Raw genomic sequence first — 17,298 nt, 5'->3', positions numbered from 1 at the left:
GCCTGCCCTACAGATTTGTGATTTGCCAGCCCCTACAATCATGTGAACCAAATCTTTAAAATTTCTTTCCCTTTCCTTCTCTCCATATAATTTCACTTTAAAAATTCAATGTATAAGAGTTTGCTTCCAGAATGTTCACATGAGGAACTCAATGAAGCACTCCATAATGAAACAAAATTAACTGGTGGGGAGAAAATGTATATTTTTTTTTATTTAAAGACGGATCAAAAAATACTTAAAAAAATATAATTAAGCAAATACAAACCTATACTCTGAAAAACTACAAAATCTTTTTGAAAAATTTAAAGAACTAAATAAATGAAAAGACATTCCTTGTTCATGGTAGGAAGACTCAATCTTATTAACGAAATATTATTCTCCATAAAACTTCTAGAAGAAAACACAGAAGAAACACTCCAGGATGTAGGACTGGGCAAAGATTTTATGAGTAAGACCTTAAAAGCACAGGCCTGAGGAGGGATAATCCTTGTATCTCATGAACATTCATAACTAATAAAAACATTAAATAAAATAAATAAATAAAAGCACAGGCAACACAGCAAAAATAAACAAATTGGATTTTATCAAACTAAAAAGCCTTCTACACAGCAAAGAAAATCAACAGAGTGAGGAAACAATCTACGGAATGGGAAAAAAAAATTGCAAACTAGTCATCCGATAGGAGCTAATATCCAAAATATACAAGGAACTCAAACAATTCAGTAGTAAATAAGCAATCTAATTAAAAAATGGGCTAGGGACCTGAATAGTCAAAACATACAAATGGCCAAGAGGTATATCAAAAACTGTTCAACATCACTAATCATCAGAAAAATACAAATCAAAGTCACACTGAGATATCATCTCACCTCAGTTAGACTGGCTATTATCAAAAAGGCAGAAAATAAGAAATGCTGGACAGGATACAGAGAGAAGGGAGCCCTTATACATTGTTGATGGCATTGTAAATTAGCACAGGCATTTTGGAAGACAGGATGGAGGTTTCTCAAACAGCTACAGGCAGATAGATCTACCATATGACCCAGCAATCCCACTAGTGGGCATATATCCAAAGGAATGGAAAGCATCATGTTGAATGGATACCTGCTCTCCCATGCTTATGGCAGTTCTACTCACAATAGCCAAGATATGAAAGCAACCTAAATGTCCACCTGCAGATCACTGGAAAAAGAAAATGTGGTACATATACACAGTGGAATACTACTCAGCCATAAAAAATAAGAAAATCTGCCATTTGCAGAGTCTTGGATGAGCTTGGAGAAAATTATGGTAAGTGAAATAAGCCAGGCACAGAAAGGAATACTGCATGTTCTCATATGTGGAGGCTAAAAAATGGAAGAAAACAAAAGAAAAAAATAATAAATAATAACAATAGTAATAATAAGTTGACCTGTTAAATGGAGATAGAAGAACTGTGGTTACTAGAAGTGGGAGAGGGATCAAGAAAGTAAAAGACAGTAAAAAGACAGTCCAGGTGTGAGAACTGCCAAAATCAAAATGTAGTCACTTGTGTCAAACTCCATCAATAAATAAATAAAGTGGGGAGGCTGAGAAGGGATGGCCCTTATATGCACGTGCCTGTAATAAAAACTACTACAAATACTTTCAGAAGGGCTCTTACACATACATGCCTGTAACAAAAACTTCTGCCAGGTACTTTTCAAACTGCAACTTGCTATGAGTAAGAAGAACAGCTAGCCAATGCCTAAGAATACTTGCCCGATACCATCGCCACTAATGAACGAACGCCAAATCCCACAATAAGCCCTTGTAACCAATGCTCTCTTTCTTTTAAAACAAATTACGTGTTTCTCTTTTGCCTTTAACGACCTTTGTCGTCCTTTACTCCCCTGAATACATACAATTTACTAAAGCATGCACATTCCCATTGCAATGTTCTACCCCTAATAAAACTCATTATTCTTTTAGAGAGACTGTCTCTGGTTATTATTTAAGTTGACACAGAAAAATTAGAGTATATAGTTTTAAATTATTTATATAACAAAAACAACTTTTATCTAGAATAAATGCATAACACTTTCAACTCAAGAATAAAAAGATAACACAATTCTTTAGATGAACAAAGAATCTACATATACATTTTTACAAAGAAGATATACAAGTGGTCAATAAGAACATGAAAAGATATTTAACATTTTTACCTATCAAGCAAATGCATATAAAAACGGCAATGACATACCACAGTCACCCACTAAGATGGCTATAAGCAAAGATATATAATCTAGAGAAACTGGTGTAAACAAATTAGAGCTCCCATATACAGATTGTAAGAATATACAATTATACCTCTGCTTTGAATCATTCTGGCATTTCTTAGAAATTTTAAACATGAGTTACCATTAACACAGGAAGTCCAATTACTAGGTATATATTCAAGAAAATAAAAATACACATCTACACAAATGCTTGTACAAGGATGTTTATAGCAGCATTATTCAAAAACTAAAAAGCAGAAACCATACACATATCCATTAACTGATGGATGTATAAATGAAATGTTGTACTCACACAGAATAAAAAGGAATGATGTACTGTTATAGGCCATAAGATGAATAAACTTTGAAAGCATTCTGCTAAATTTAAAAAAAAATCCATTTACATTAAACCATTTAGTGTAAGACTCTATTTATACAAAATGTCTAGAATAGGTGTATCTATAGAGACAATAAATAGATCAGTGGTTGCCCAGCCCTGAAGCTGTCATTGGAAAAATGCACATGGAATTTCTCTTTGGTGTGATAAAAATATTCTAAAATTGATCAAGGAGATGGTTGCATCATTCTGTGAAAAAAAAAACAACAAAAAAGTGGAAAATAAACAAAACGTTATTAATCTTAAATACATTTAAGATCAATATTGATATTTTATCCTGTTGTGTACAGTTTGTAATCTGAAAATGACACTTACAATGCGAAAAATATATACATATACATATACATATATTATGATATCTTCACACTTTCAGTAGAACAGAGCAATGATATGGAATGTACTTCGGTTTCATGCAACAACCTGAGTATTTAATAGGCCAGACACAACAGAATTTGTACACTCAAAAGGTACGCTTTAAAGGGTTAATTATAAGATACGTAAATTGTATCTTAGTAAAGCTGTGTGACGATAATTTCAGTATGACAATAATAAATAAAATATAACAAATAGAATCCAGTAGTACCTTAAAATAAACATTAAAAAGGGTGATTTATTTTAGAAATCCAAAGTTAATCAATATGTATAAATCTATAATAACACACATTCATCTTTGGGAAATGAGGAAAATGCCTTCAGGTCCCTTGTCCTTTGGAATGTAGTTCAGTGGCACCAGAGGAAATAAAGTTACAAATCTCTCCGAGGTCTCTTTATTTAACTTCCAAGGCTTCTTTGCCATTTAAATATTCTTTGACCTCTGCCGGCAGTCTTTGCGTGGTAAGTTCTGACGCTGAAGAAACATAAAAACATTTATGAAATCTTGTCTACACACACACACACACACACACACACACACATCGAGAGAGACAGTAATATATAATAATAAGGCAAATATATGGGGAAAAATATAATGTCATTACATACCTACAAGAATACTTAAAATTAAAAACAAAAACAAAATTGCTGAAAATGCTGAGAACTGGCAACTGTGTTGAACAATGGGAACTCATACTTTGCTAGAATTATTATTTTTAATTGAAAAACCTTACAAACTTTCTTATATATTAATTTAAAAATCTGCAAGCTTTGTGCAACTTTGCCTTTAAGTATACACACAAGCAATAGATGTATAAATTTGTGCCCATAGAAACTTATAAATGATGTTCTTAGCACTTTATTCATAATAGACAATAACTAAAATATAATGCTAAGTGGCTATTAAGAATAAAATGTTATGTGAAATAAGCCGTGCACAGAAAGAAAAATAATGCACTATCTCACTCATACGTAGAATTTTAAAAAGTTGATATCATAGATGTAGATACTAGAATGGTGGTTACCAGGGTCTGGATTGGTGGAGTTTTTGGTCAAAGGACATAAAATTTCAGTTAGATGCAAGGAATAAGTTCAAGAGTTCTACTGTACATCGTGGTGACTGTAGCTAATAACAATATATTATATTTTTGAAAAATGCAGGAGAGTGAGTGTTACGTGTTCTCACCCCAAAATATAACTATGTGAGGTAATGAATATGCTAATTAGCTAGATTTAGTTATGACACGATGTATATATACTTCAAAATATCTCATTATACATGATAAATGCATACAACTTTGTCAATTTAGAAAGTGGAAATTAAATAAAATTTTATTAATCTTAAAAACATTTAAAAGTTAATACTGATATTTTATCCCAGGTTACATAGAATTTGTAATCTGAAATTTGTAATCTGAAAATAAAAGATATTTACAATGTGAAATATATATATATATACATATACATGTTACTATGACTTTGCATTTTTCAGTAAGACAGAGCAATGAAATGGAATGTACTTCAGTTTCATGCAACAACCTGAATATTTCTTTTAAAAGACCAGACACAACAGAATCTTTATTTTATAATTGTGTTTGAATAAAATTCACATTAGGATAAATTAATATTTTGGGTTAAAATCAGACTAGTGTTAGAATCGGAGGGGTAAGGATTGAGAGAAGACATGAAAGGGCACCAGGGTGTTAGAATAATTCTGTTTCTTGCACATTTTGAAGATACGTGGTTGTGATTACTTTCGATGAATCATTGAGCATTATATTTAAGACCTGTGCCCTTTTATGGGTGTGTTCATGTGCATATGTGTGTATGAAACATATGTATTAAAAGTATGTGTTATAGGTCAGTAAAAAGCTTAAAATGGAAAGGTTATCATAGAGGATTAGTATTGACCACATGAGTATGAGTGACTTGTTTCAACCAGAATGGTGTAGGGGTGTTTATTAAAGAAAAGATGAATTCTATGTAACCTTAGGTGATTTCAATTCTATTATAATGTATGATTACAGATATATAACTAAACATAAATTTCTAAAGCTCACAGTTCTTACACCAATAAAATTTACTGCTTGTTTACAAAAAATAAAAATAACATTCAGATTAACATTACTTTAGCATAACAGATGTTGTGTTGCTCAAATTAGTCACATCCTAGAAGTAAAATATGTTTCTATTGATGACGTTTAATTACAAATGATCGCTCCACAGAAGAGCCAGTTTTTCTAAATGGTAAAATAATTCAATTTGACAACAATAGCAGATGCTTTTAATAGTAGTAATCAGATTTTGTTTTAATGAAATCAAGATGTTCCAACTTAATTCTGATGAATATGTATATTTTCAAACATGAGCACCCTGTCTTTATACTCTTTTATCGCTCATTAACTAACAAATCATAAACACAGTTCAGAACAGACTGATGTAGCACAAGCCAAAAAGTGAACATTGTCATTTAGAGAGTTAAATATGTTAGCATAGATTTTTTTTCACCAAAATAAAAAAAGAACTACTAATATTAAACTTGAAAACTTACAAATATCTATTGTTTTATGGAAAATATCATCCTAGACCATTTAACACAATTTAACAAGAAACTGAAGGGCAGAGTCACTCTTTTCTTTAAATTGAAACATAATTGATTGTATATATATGTGGGGAACAGTATTGAATATCAATACCTGTGTGCAGTACGTGATGTTCAAATCAAGATGATAAGTATATTCAACATTAGTCTTAATAATACTAAGTGACTACCTAATTGGACCACATGGGAACTTGAAGTTCTTAGTGCTGGGCTGTCATGCTGCAAAGTACTTTACCCTCTGATAAGGAATCCCAGCCTGGTCTATGTCAATGTCTTCATTCTGGAGGTTGGCTGTGCAACCTCTCCGCTCATGTGTGCAAAGGTCTTTCTGGCTCAGGAATTGCTTTTTGAAGATCTGTCACAATCAGCCTTGACTGGCTATGGATCAAATTAAATATGCAAGAATTATGTATAAACAATGAATAGATAATTATGCTGTAACATTAATTACAGTCCCTCAGTCTCTACTAGGGTAAGAGTTGACTTAGAAGATTGCTGTAAGTTTCCCTTTGCAACTTCTCTTGTGTAATTAATAATTTCAACACCAGTTCTGTTTTGGATTTTTGTCTAAATTTCTGTTTTCAGCTGGGACATTGATTAAAACTGAAGGTGTAAAATTTCAAAACAGGGTGTTATGAGTACTGTATGGACAAGAATTTAAAATACAAACTACTAAGCAAGAAAATAATAAAACAAAAATCTGTGCAAATGGGAATTTTTGGTTTTGGCTGTTTCCTCTTCTTGTAGCAATATTTTAAACCATTTCAAGCCATTTCTCAATTCTACCAATTGATCTCACTTGATTTTCACCAATTTCTCTTAGCTGTCATTTCTTAAAAGTTCACTGCATTTGTCACTAAGCTTCATGTTATAAACACGTGAAAAATGCTCCTTTTTCTTAATATTTTTAGGACTGCTACTCTTAATTTCTTTTATTTTTCTTATCATCAACCATTTCTCTTACACATGTCTCCTGTTCTTTGAACATAACACGAGATGATTAAATGTTTCTTTCTTTCTTTTTTTTCTTTTATGTACATGTCCTTTTGCTCTCATTGTAAGAGAAAAAAATATGTTTCGCCAGAAAATATTGTAACATTTTGGAGAAAAATACCCTTAATTACAGTGTCAAAAAGCAAACAAGTGAACAAAAGAATGAATACATTTCAAATGCCTCCATAAAAATTATTCTTCTCTACCACTGTTAGGTTTATGAGAATTGAAAACACCACATATTTCTTAATTTCTCTTTATTTTCATAATATAAATGTTGTCGTATGTCAACAATTAGTGGCAATGCCAGTGTTTTAGTTCGCTAAGGTCACAATAACACAATACCACAGATTGAGAGCCTTAAACAACAGAAAGGTACTTTTTGAGAGTTCTGAAGACTAGAAGTTCAAGCAAAGTTCCTAGTACGTTTGGTTTCCTAGCCCCTTCATGTTATGTCCTCACATGGCCTTTCGTGTACAGGTATGTGTGTGTCCTAGTCTCCTTTTCTTGTAATGAGCAGTTATATTAGATTAAGATCCACTGATGTGACCTCATTTTATCTTAATCACCTCTTTAAAGGCCATATCTCCAAATACAGGCACATTCCAAGGTATTAATCATTAGGACTTCAATATACAAATTTTGGGGTGGACACAATTCAACACATAGTAGTCAGCTGTTTAAATTGGCATAATTAGTATGTTAGTGCATGTTTTATATGTTACTTATATGGCTGAAGATTAGCATATCTTTTTAAAGGAACAATATAGCAAAATAATTAAAAGTAGTAATATCACCTGTCACCATTAGGATGACTACTACATTGAGTATTTTAATTTCATCAACCTCTTTTATTCTTTCACTGATTATTGTTGACCCAAAAGATACAAAAAGGAAAGCAACAATTATTTTCTTGTTCTAATGCAACATCAGTACCAAAGGACTCCCGAAAAGCCCTGCTTGACTTTGATCAGTGAGAAAATTCAGGGAAAAATAACAAGTAATAATAATAATATCTCAAAATTTATACAAAGGTTGTTGTGTGGTTTTCCTCTCAAACACAGCTATCTACAAGTCCAGGAAAGAGGCTTCAGAAGAAACCAATACGCCAACACCTTGATCTTGGACATTTAGCCTCCAAAACTATGAGAAAGTGCATTTCTGCTGTTTAAAACACAGTATGCAGGTCTTTGAATGGTCAGAATCCAGTGGAATGATGGAAGGTCAAAATCTTGGGTTTGGACAACACCGGTTACAATATATGAGGTAATTTGTAAGTGAATAAATCATTGCTTATCTATACTTTTCTATCTGGCCAGGAAACTATATTTCTACTTAAAAATTAACTGTAATAATGTTTTATAATAATTTAACCTTTTTTCTGAGATGTATCTACTCTGACATATCAAAGACTTTTTGGAAGGCTTTATCATGATATTCTCTGCAGATTGAACCATTTCTTCGGAATTTATATTTTTCGATGTGACATGAGGCAAATTGGTTTGCTCCATGTGGAGATAGGATTAGGTAGGGAAAGAAAGAAACACACACCGTCTCTCTATAGGAGTTCTTCAATCTCATACCTCAATGTATATAAACCTTTAGAAATGTATATGTGTATAAAAATGTATAAAAAATACAAATCCAAGAATGAACTTTGAAATAAAGTTTTATTTTATTATTTGTTAATGGTTTTGTATGTATATTAAATTTTAATATTTAAATATTTAAAACAGTAGATTTAAACATATTTCAAAAACCTGTGGTATTACATGAAATTATCTGAGTAATAGTTAAATTTTGTGTCAACTGGGAATTCCATTAAAAATATCCTAAAAAGAGAAAATATATTACTGCTGATAAATCAGACTTTTGTCATTTCTTGAAAAAAATGGGTCTGTTCTGTAATGTAAAAAAAAAAGTACTTAACCATTTACATAAAGTTCTAATTTAAAGAAACAAGTTGCTGAATATTATGTTTAAAATAAAGATACATACCCATTCAAAATAATTATTTTTTTTTACCTTTTTTAAAGTTAGCATTGTAAAAACATTAATTTGTCTCCATTCCATTCTGAAAATCCATTAATAATGGTAAATTATACAAAAATAAATATAAATATAAATTAATGTAAATGAAAAACAGAGAATTGTCCATCAAATAGAGGTGAATACAAATAGATATACATACTTCAACTCAGTAAGGAGGGTGGTTGTGGCAGAAGAAACACAAATCTTCACACATATGAATCAATTTAGACATTTCTCCACATATAACAATTTAACACCATAGATCATCATGGACACATGTAAGGGGGACCAAAAGGATCACACTGAAAAACTGATTATAGAGTAAACAAGATTGTCCAGTGGACAGATAAGTATTTTAAAAAATAAAATCCTGGTTATTATATTTATTGTTCACATCTTTAAAAAAAAAAAGACTTTACATTTTTTTCATGTGCTTGCTGGCCATGAGTATATGTCTGCTACTGAGAAATGTCTAAGCTCCTTTGCCTATTTTTCAACTGGGTTATTTGTTTTTTCTTTGTTTTTTTATTCATGCTGTTGAGCTGTTTGAGTTCGTTATATATTCTGGATATTAGCCTCTTGCATGATGTGTAGTTTGCAAATATTTTCTCCCATTCTGTAGGTTGTTTATTCACTTTATTGATAGTGTCCCTTGCTGTGCAGAAACTTTTCAGTTTGATGTAGTCCCATTTATGTCTTTTTGCTTTAGTTGCCTGTGCCTTCCTAGTCTTGCTCAAAAAAGTACTACCAACTCCTATTTTATCTAGCATCTCCCCTATGTTTTCTTCTTGTAGTTTCATAGTTTCTGATATTAAATTTAGGTCTTTAGTCTATTGTGAGTTGAGTTTTGTATATGATGAGAGATAGGAGTCTAGTTTAAGTCTTCTGCATGTAGATATCCAGTTTTCCCAGCCCCATTTATTGAAGAGGCTGTTCTTTCCCCATTGTGAAATGGTCAACGTCACTAATTATCAGGTTAATACAAATTAAAATCACAATGAGATATCATCTTGCCCCAGTTAGAGTGGCTATTACCAACAAGACAGAAAATAGAAAATGTGGGCAAAGATGCAAAGAAAGGGGAACCTGCCTACATTGCTTTGGGAATGTAAATTGGTACAGACATTGTGGAAAACCATATGGAGTTTCCTCAGAGAACTAAAAATAGATCTACCCAAAGACCCAACTATCCCACTATTGGGTATAAGAAAGGAAATGAAAATATATCAAAAAGATACCTGCACTCTCCTGTTCATTGCAACACTATTCACACTAGCTAAAAGATAGAATTAATCTAAATGTCAAACTATGGATGAATGTATAAAAAACAAAACAAAACAAAATTGTGGTACATATATGTAGTGGAACACTATTCCAGCTACAAAAAGAAATGGTATCCCATAATTTGCAGCAACATGAATGGAACTGGAAACTATCATGTTAAGTGAAGAAAGTAAAACAAATACTGCGTGATCTTGCTCATATATGGAAATCTTTAAAAAAAAAAAAAAGTGGTTCTTAATAGAAGTAGAATATAGGATAATAGTTACCAGAGTCTAGGAGGGTGGAAGGGGCGCAGAGGAGTGTGGGGGAGGAAAAGTGGTGGACTAATGGGTACAAAACTATGCTATCTCCTCTAAGTGAATCATTGCGCAGTACATGCATGTATCAAAACAACACACTGTATTCTCATAAATATGTACAAGTAAATGTTAAAATAAAATTTTTAAAAAGACTATTACATAAAAGGAGAAGTCAAAGTAAAAGAAACAAATTAATAAAATTTAAAACATATTATTGTTAAAATAAGAAATACAATAGAAATTGGCTCTGGAAGAAAATTTGGGGTATTCTGAAACAGTGGCTATTAAAGTTTAGCATATATTACAATTAGCTGTTGGGCTTGTTTAAACACGGTCAGCTGCCTCCGCCCTTCCCCCCACTGGTCCTCTGACTACTCTTTAAGCATCATGGGGCAAAATTATAAACAAAAAAGAAAAATAAATGGAAAAATTCAGAGAAAATATTAAGGGGCTTGCAGCAGCACCATGAGAGAGCTAATATTTACCTTCTAGAGAGATAGAAATAATTAAAAAGCAAAAAACAAAACTGCATGTGAGATAATATAAATAATAATTTTAAAATACCATATACAAAAGACTTGAATAAGTAAAAAAGTATAAGCTGCTGATTATGATTCTCATAAAAAACCAATTCTAGGAAAATTCTTAAAAATTATCAGAATAGATAAATAAAGAATATATAAACACAGAATTGTACCCCAAAAGTATGAAGACCTTAAGAACGAAAAAGAAGCTCATAGAGCGGTTCCTCGGTACTCAAGAGAAATTGGTTTCAAGAACCCCGAGGATACCAAAATTTGAGAATGCTAACCTCCCTGATAAAAAATGCCCTAGTATTTTTATATAACCTAGGCAACCTTCCTATAAACTTTCAATCATCCCTAGATTACTCATAATACCTAATACAATGTAAATGCTATGTAATTAGTTGTTATACTGTATTTTTATCTGTTTTTTGTTTGTTTGTTTTACTGTTTTGCTATTTTTTTGTTTCTCCTAATATTTTTGATCCATGGTTGGTTGAATCCACAGATAAGGAACAAGTAAATATGGAGGGCTGACTATATTCACACATTTTTCATAAGCTGACTTTAAATATTTTGGGTGGGGGGAGCTCATTTAAAGACACCTTCCATCAAAAAGAAAGTGAAACTCAAAAAGAAGACAATCATGGTTTTAAGGACAGTGTATTTATACAGACAGGGCAATGAATGGAATTTCAGAATGAGTGTCCTCTATATTAAAAAAAAAAAAAAAAACATCAGGGGCCGACCCATGGCGCATTCGGGAGAGTGCGGCGCTGGGAGCGCAGCGACGCTCCCGCCACCGGTTCAGATCCTATATAGGAATGGCCGGGTGTGCTCACTGGCTGAGTACCGGTCACGAAAAAGACAAAAAAAAAAAAAAAAAAAAAAAAAAAAAATCAGATAATTAGATAATGTATTATTATCAAATTTAACATATAGTACTATTACATAATTGTAATTTATAAGTTATATGTTTACAAAGGTTAAAAGATGGTGGTGCAGAGACCCTTGTTAGGGGATAATACATAAGAAATTAATGGCCCAGATATAAAACTAACTCTGAATATTTCTGATAACTTTTTTGATAAATATAAAAAGAGAAAATGTTTGATATTTATGCTTCAATTTTCTTCTTTGAAAGTTATGTTTCATGATATCACTTTATGAATCCCGTAAAACAATTTACTTGTTTGTAGTTTCATAAACTGAACAATGTAATTACCATCTATAGTTTTTCAGTTTTTGTAATTGACCTAAAGTAAAGCATAGAAGAATTATCCAATTTTAGAAGAATGTAAATGTAATAAGTATTAATAAAGAAAATTAATATTATTGCTGATAATATTTGGAAGTTTAAGAGATGCAAAGAAAATAGTAATAGGAAAGATATGGGCAAAAATATATCAGGAGGTACTTCTTAAATTTTATGCTTCTGAAATACAAGTTAAAAAGTTGGCATGAAAGTTGAGATATAAATCTCCACCTCAAGAAACAGCCAAACACAATATGGTTTATGATAGCATGTAGCTATCTTCTCACAAATAACCTATCATTTTAGACTAGGATGTATCATTTGAGTTGTCATTTCAAAGTGCAAGGGTTATTACAATATCAGTATTCCCTCTGAGTATTTTCTCTTGTATTATTTTGCCTTCACAACCTAGCTCCACAGTAATCCATCTGAATTGAGACAACGAAAATCTTTCGAAGAGTAGAAGGGAATTTGGAGTTATAGTTAATTCACATCAACATTTTATCTTTGAGAGCTTGTAATGACTATTTAGAAAAAAATGTTATTGGGCCGAGCCCGTGGCGCACTCGGTAACGTGCTGCGCTAGCAGCGGGGCGACGCTCCCCCCGCGGGTTCGGATCCTATATAGGAATGGCCAGTGCACTCACTGGCTGAGTGCCGGTCACGAAAAAGACAAAAAAAAAAAAAAAAAAAAAAAAAAGGTTATTAAATTTGCATGCATAATATTTATCTGATTATTTTCATTAATAAATGCCTTCTTCTAACCTAGCTTTTAATTTCAAATATTTACTATGCATACATATATTGTTTTTTTTAATATTCCATTTAATTTTCATTATTATTCCCATTTTTCAGGTGAGAAAAAATGCATCTAAGTAGTATCTGCCTTAATTAACATCACAAAAGTCATATCCTTGTTAGAGGAGCTAGAATTTGCACTCAAGTAGACAACTTCAGGGACCCTTCTAATGACAAATATGACGGAACCTATTATGTTTTTATCGTAATAAAATCAAGAAAAAACGAAGTTTCTCCAAAACGATATTTTTCAAGAATTCAAGTTAGAAAAAAAAAAAAAAAAAAAGTCAAATTTCTCAGTCAGATTGAAATCCTGCCTGTATTATTCAAAGCATTGGTAGTAATTCAGTATAACTTAAGAAAGTCAAATTGTTTTTGAGAAGGAAGTATGCATTATGCTTTCAATTTACATGGTAGCTTCTGAGAATTCAAACTTAGAAATCGAGTTTACTCATTAGAAGGTGCCATTTCCGCAGGTGGCCTGGGAATCTCTGTGAGTCATTTGCTTCAGTGGTAAAGCACATGCTGTTATATTAACAGTCATCAAGACATGAAAAGTAATTGTGTTCTTTAGAGACTTTCTATTAACTCAGAGTAAACGACTCCAGTTTTATTTAAAATGAACAAAACAAATATATGATAAAAAAAACAAAATGTTGCCACTACCACGTATGCTTCTGTTTCATCGTGTTTTTTTCCTCAGTTTGATGCCTTGATTGAACAGTTTCTCAAATAAACATAACTGGTTGACTCATATTTATTCATAAAGGAGAGAAAAGAACCCCCGTGGAGTAGCTCCACACAAGAAAATTCCTGTAGACAGATCTGAATCCTGAAATCCTCAGAGTTAGCCACGTGGGGAGATGGAGGGAATTGAAACCCACACTGGATGTTCTGTATTTTCATTTACAATCTGTTTATGCGACATCTGAATATGACGTTTCTACCCCAAGACACTGTGTATACTCAAGGTGTTATACTGCCTTCTAGTTCTTTCCAAGGGATCAAATTCAGCTGCAATTTAATCTGTCTTGCAAGTACGAATTACCAGAGGAGGTGATGCACTAAAATAGTTTGGATCAGGTGTTTTTCAACCAAGTGACAAATATTTAACCTTTCAGATGCCACATCAAAGAGGGATGAGAGTTAAGTACTTCAGAAAATGGCATGGCTGAAAGACCATAGCCACACACAAAACACAGTATTCTGACTGTTTTGTGAGAACCACAAACCACACAAAGTGAGGCTGTCTTTTTAGAAGAAAAAAAAAAATCATTCTTTATATCATCTGAAATTTAGGTATTTTTAATTCCCTATTTCCCAAATTTTCTCATTTTGTGAAAATTCCCCAACTGTATGTTGTTCCCTTATTATTGAACATAGTTCAATCTGCATTTCTTCATGGAAAATACAACATTAAATAAAAAATATGCCTTTTCCAATCAGAAAACTTCCAAATGCCAATACAATATTATGATCTAAACACTTCCTTAATTAAGATGAAATACTTATGTTTCCTTCCTAGCCAAACTCACCTCTTATCTACTTAGTTATACCTAAGAACGTTAGAAATAATTTAAAAATCAAAGATCTCTATGATTTCCCTTACGAGAACCACCTTTACTTGAAGAATCCTTTTTTAGAGCTCAGAGTGCACACTCTCATTTTTATAATTCTTGATTTTTATTTTTATTTATTTATTTATTTATTTAGATTTAACCAGAATATTAAAAATGTTTAAACTATTTTTATATGTTTTGTCATAAATTTAGTTATCTTTCTGATTTGATTTTCATTTACTTATAGTATTAAGCAATTAAGTAGCTTTTGTGATACTTATGTGTACAGAAATTTATTTCAGCTCTTTCAGGAGAATAATACCTTGGCTGAGTATATTTCTTAAAAACATTTATTTTTGCTGTAAAGAATTTTAATGTTCTTGCATTTTTTCTTTCCTCTTTTTCTTCCTTCCTCCCTCCCTCCTTTCCTTCTCTTTTTCTGTAAAGAAGATTATCGGGATGGGTAAAAAACCAAAATGAGCTCTGTAGAAAAGAATATAAAATGGATCAAATATGACTTCCTCTTTTTGATGTGTTGTAATTATGTAAAAATACCTTTGTTTGTAGAAAATACACACTAAGAAATTACAGAGTAATGAGGGTAGCAGCAGTGGGTACAGGGTTTTGATTTAGTAATTTATTTTCAACTTGCTCAGAAAAAAAGTTATTTGTACAATCATTGCTACATTTTTATATATTGGTAATTATTCAAAAATCGACACAAAGATGCTGTGAGATTAAATGGAAATCTTTACTTTTTAAACATGTAATTTAACATGAATTTGTCCTTTTTTTCTAAGTAAACCACTATCTGTGTATATAATTATAGTGAATTCTTATATTTTTATGTTGCCTCAGCATCCATTTTCGATATAGATTTAACTTTCTCATTCCAAAATCAAAGCTTAGTCACCCTTGACACAGTTTTCAGTTCTCCGTTTCCTCCCAATTTCTCAAATGGTTGACCAAGATATCTGCTCTGTACATCACCTGCTGTTGACCACCTCCCTAGACTGCTAGATATAACCTTCTTTACTCACCCCAGTGACCACCCACATTCCTCATGGATTTTGTAGCTATAGTGTGAAGTCCACCTCTCAGTCAAAGTGTGACCACATGGAACTCACCCCTCCTTCTTCTAAAGTCACCAATCAGCACTCCTACAGGAATAGGTAGCACCTCCTACCGCAATTAAGGCCTTAGTCCACATGTATCTTGTTCTCTTTTTCTTGCTCCCCAGTGCTGATTGAGCACATGTGTCCCAAATGGCTTGCCCCTGTCCATTGTCCTTATGAGGTGTGCTGCCCTCTTCTCTCTGGTGTCTGTAAGTACTACACTGCTTCCCTTGTTTCCTGTGTTTTGTTGAGTTGCCGCCTCTGTGCCTCACCTGACCAACACAGCAGAACCTAACTTTTTTCCCCATCAGGGCTCTCCTACAAATACACTTGGTAGAAATACACTGGACATAGGTCAGAAAAAAGCCACATTGGTGTCTGCCACTGTATAAAAGATTTCTTTGAAAGGGATACCTGGCCACAGGTTGGATATTTAGGCATTAGGCCATCTGTCAGGATGTCGGGCCTTAAAAACTAACGCCACCTTAAGTGACATTGCAAGCGGAGCCATTATAGGCCCACAAGGGCGTATTAATGTGGCAGCCTAATACCCCGCCAGGAGGAAGTAGGGTGGGGGTGTGTGCGGGAACCTTGCCTTAGCCCTTATTGGCCAAATACGTGCTTCTGTGCTCGTGAACACTGCATGGTTGCAATAGCTAGGCATTGAGACAGGATGCATGCCCTTGACCTTTAAGCTGATTGGATTATGTTAAAACCTCCCCTCCCTATCTGCTTATAAAGCAAGTGCTTGTGTGATAATAAACAGAACTGCTCGACAGAAGCCCCGCCGCCTCTGAGTGTCCTTTTAACCGGGCTGTTTTTGGGTGGCCGGCGGTTGTGCTCACCTCTCTTCACAGCTCTCTTCCCCCATCTCCGTCCAAAGGGGACAGGAGGGAAAGAGGAATCCCTGGCGTTCGCTCGCCCACCAAAAGCAACGAGGCTAGGGCTGTTCTGGTCGGCCGGCGGCGGACCCGACATCAGGATAAAGAAATATCCTGTGAAAGGCACATTGTAAACCTCCAAGACCAAATTGGCTGCAGCCCCATCGGGAAAAATCTAGAGTTTATAGCCATTATTCAGATAGAGACCTCAGACCAAATTGGACAGAAATATAACAATAGTGATGTACAAAATTGCTTCGTGCATGGAATTCAGATGGTATATCAAACCAGTTCTAGAGCGGTGTCTGTTTTTCAATAATTTTGTCTTGGTCACTGTGTGGCATTGTCAAAAAGGAAAAATCTAGCCTTTATTTATGTATGTTGCCTTGTATTTTCTGGTTTTATTCTCTCTCATAGAAATCATAGTATGTCTATTGTATATCCTCTATCTATTTTTCACTTCTATGCTAATATTAGTATTTATGATTTTTCTTCAGTCTTTCACTCTAAATATACTACGCTTCTGTATTTTAAGTACTAACACGAATTTGTAATATACAGCATCAAATGTATAAAAAAAATTTCAAAAATGACTAATAAATTCTGTTTGAGAAGAATACTTTGCCGACATTTAGCCGCTTTTTGCCATCATTTAAGTGTACCTCTCAAAATTGCTTTTGGTTAGTACATGAATAAAATAAAAATTATAATTTTCTCAACACAAAAACTTTTAAAAATATAGCTGTGAATTTCTTTTAATTATTTTTTCTCTACTGACGTTTTCAGAGCCTTAAAATATTATCATTCTTATTAGTCTTTAGTGATAATAGGAGCCATATACTGAGTTATCTTCCAAATGGTTTGCACAGATTGTCAGCAACAACACAATAATTCAAAATGCTATTATAAAGCACCACGTATCATGAAAACATTCTGTAAGCTATAAAAATA

The sequence above is a fragment of the Cynocephalus volans genome, chromosome 7, assembly GCF_027409185.1.
Source record: "Cynocephalus volans isolate mCynVol1 chromosome 7, mCynVol1.pri, whole genome shotgun sequence".
NCBI lineage: Eukaryota > Metazoa > Chordata > Mammalia > Dermoptera > Cynocephalidae > Cynocephalus > Cynocephalus volans.
This window is presented reverse-complemented; position numbering follows the sequence as displayed.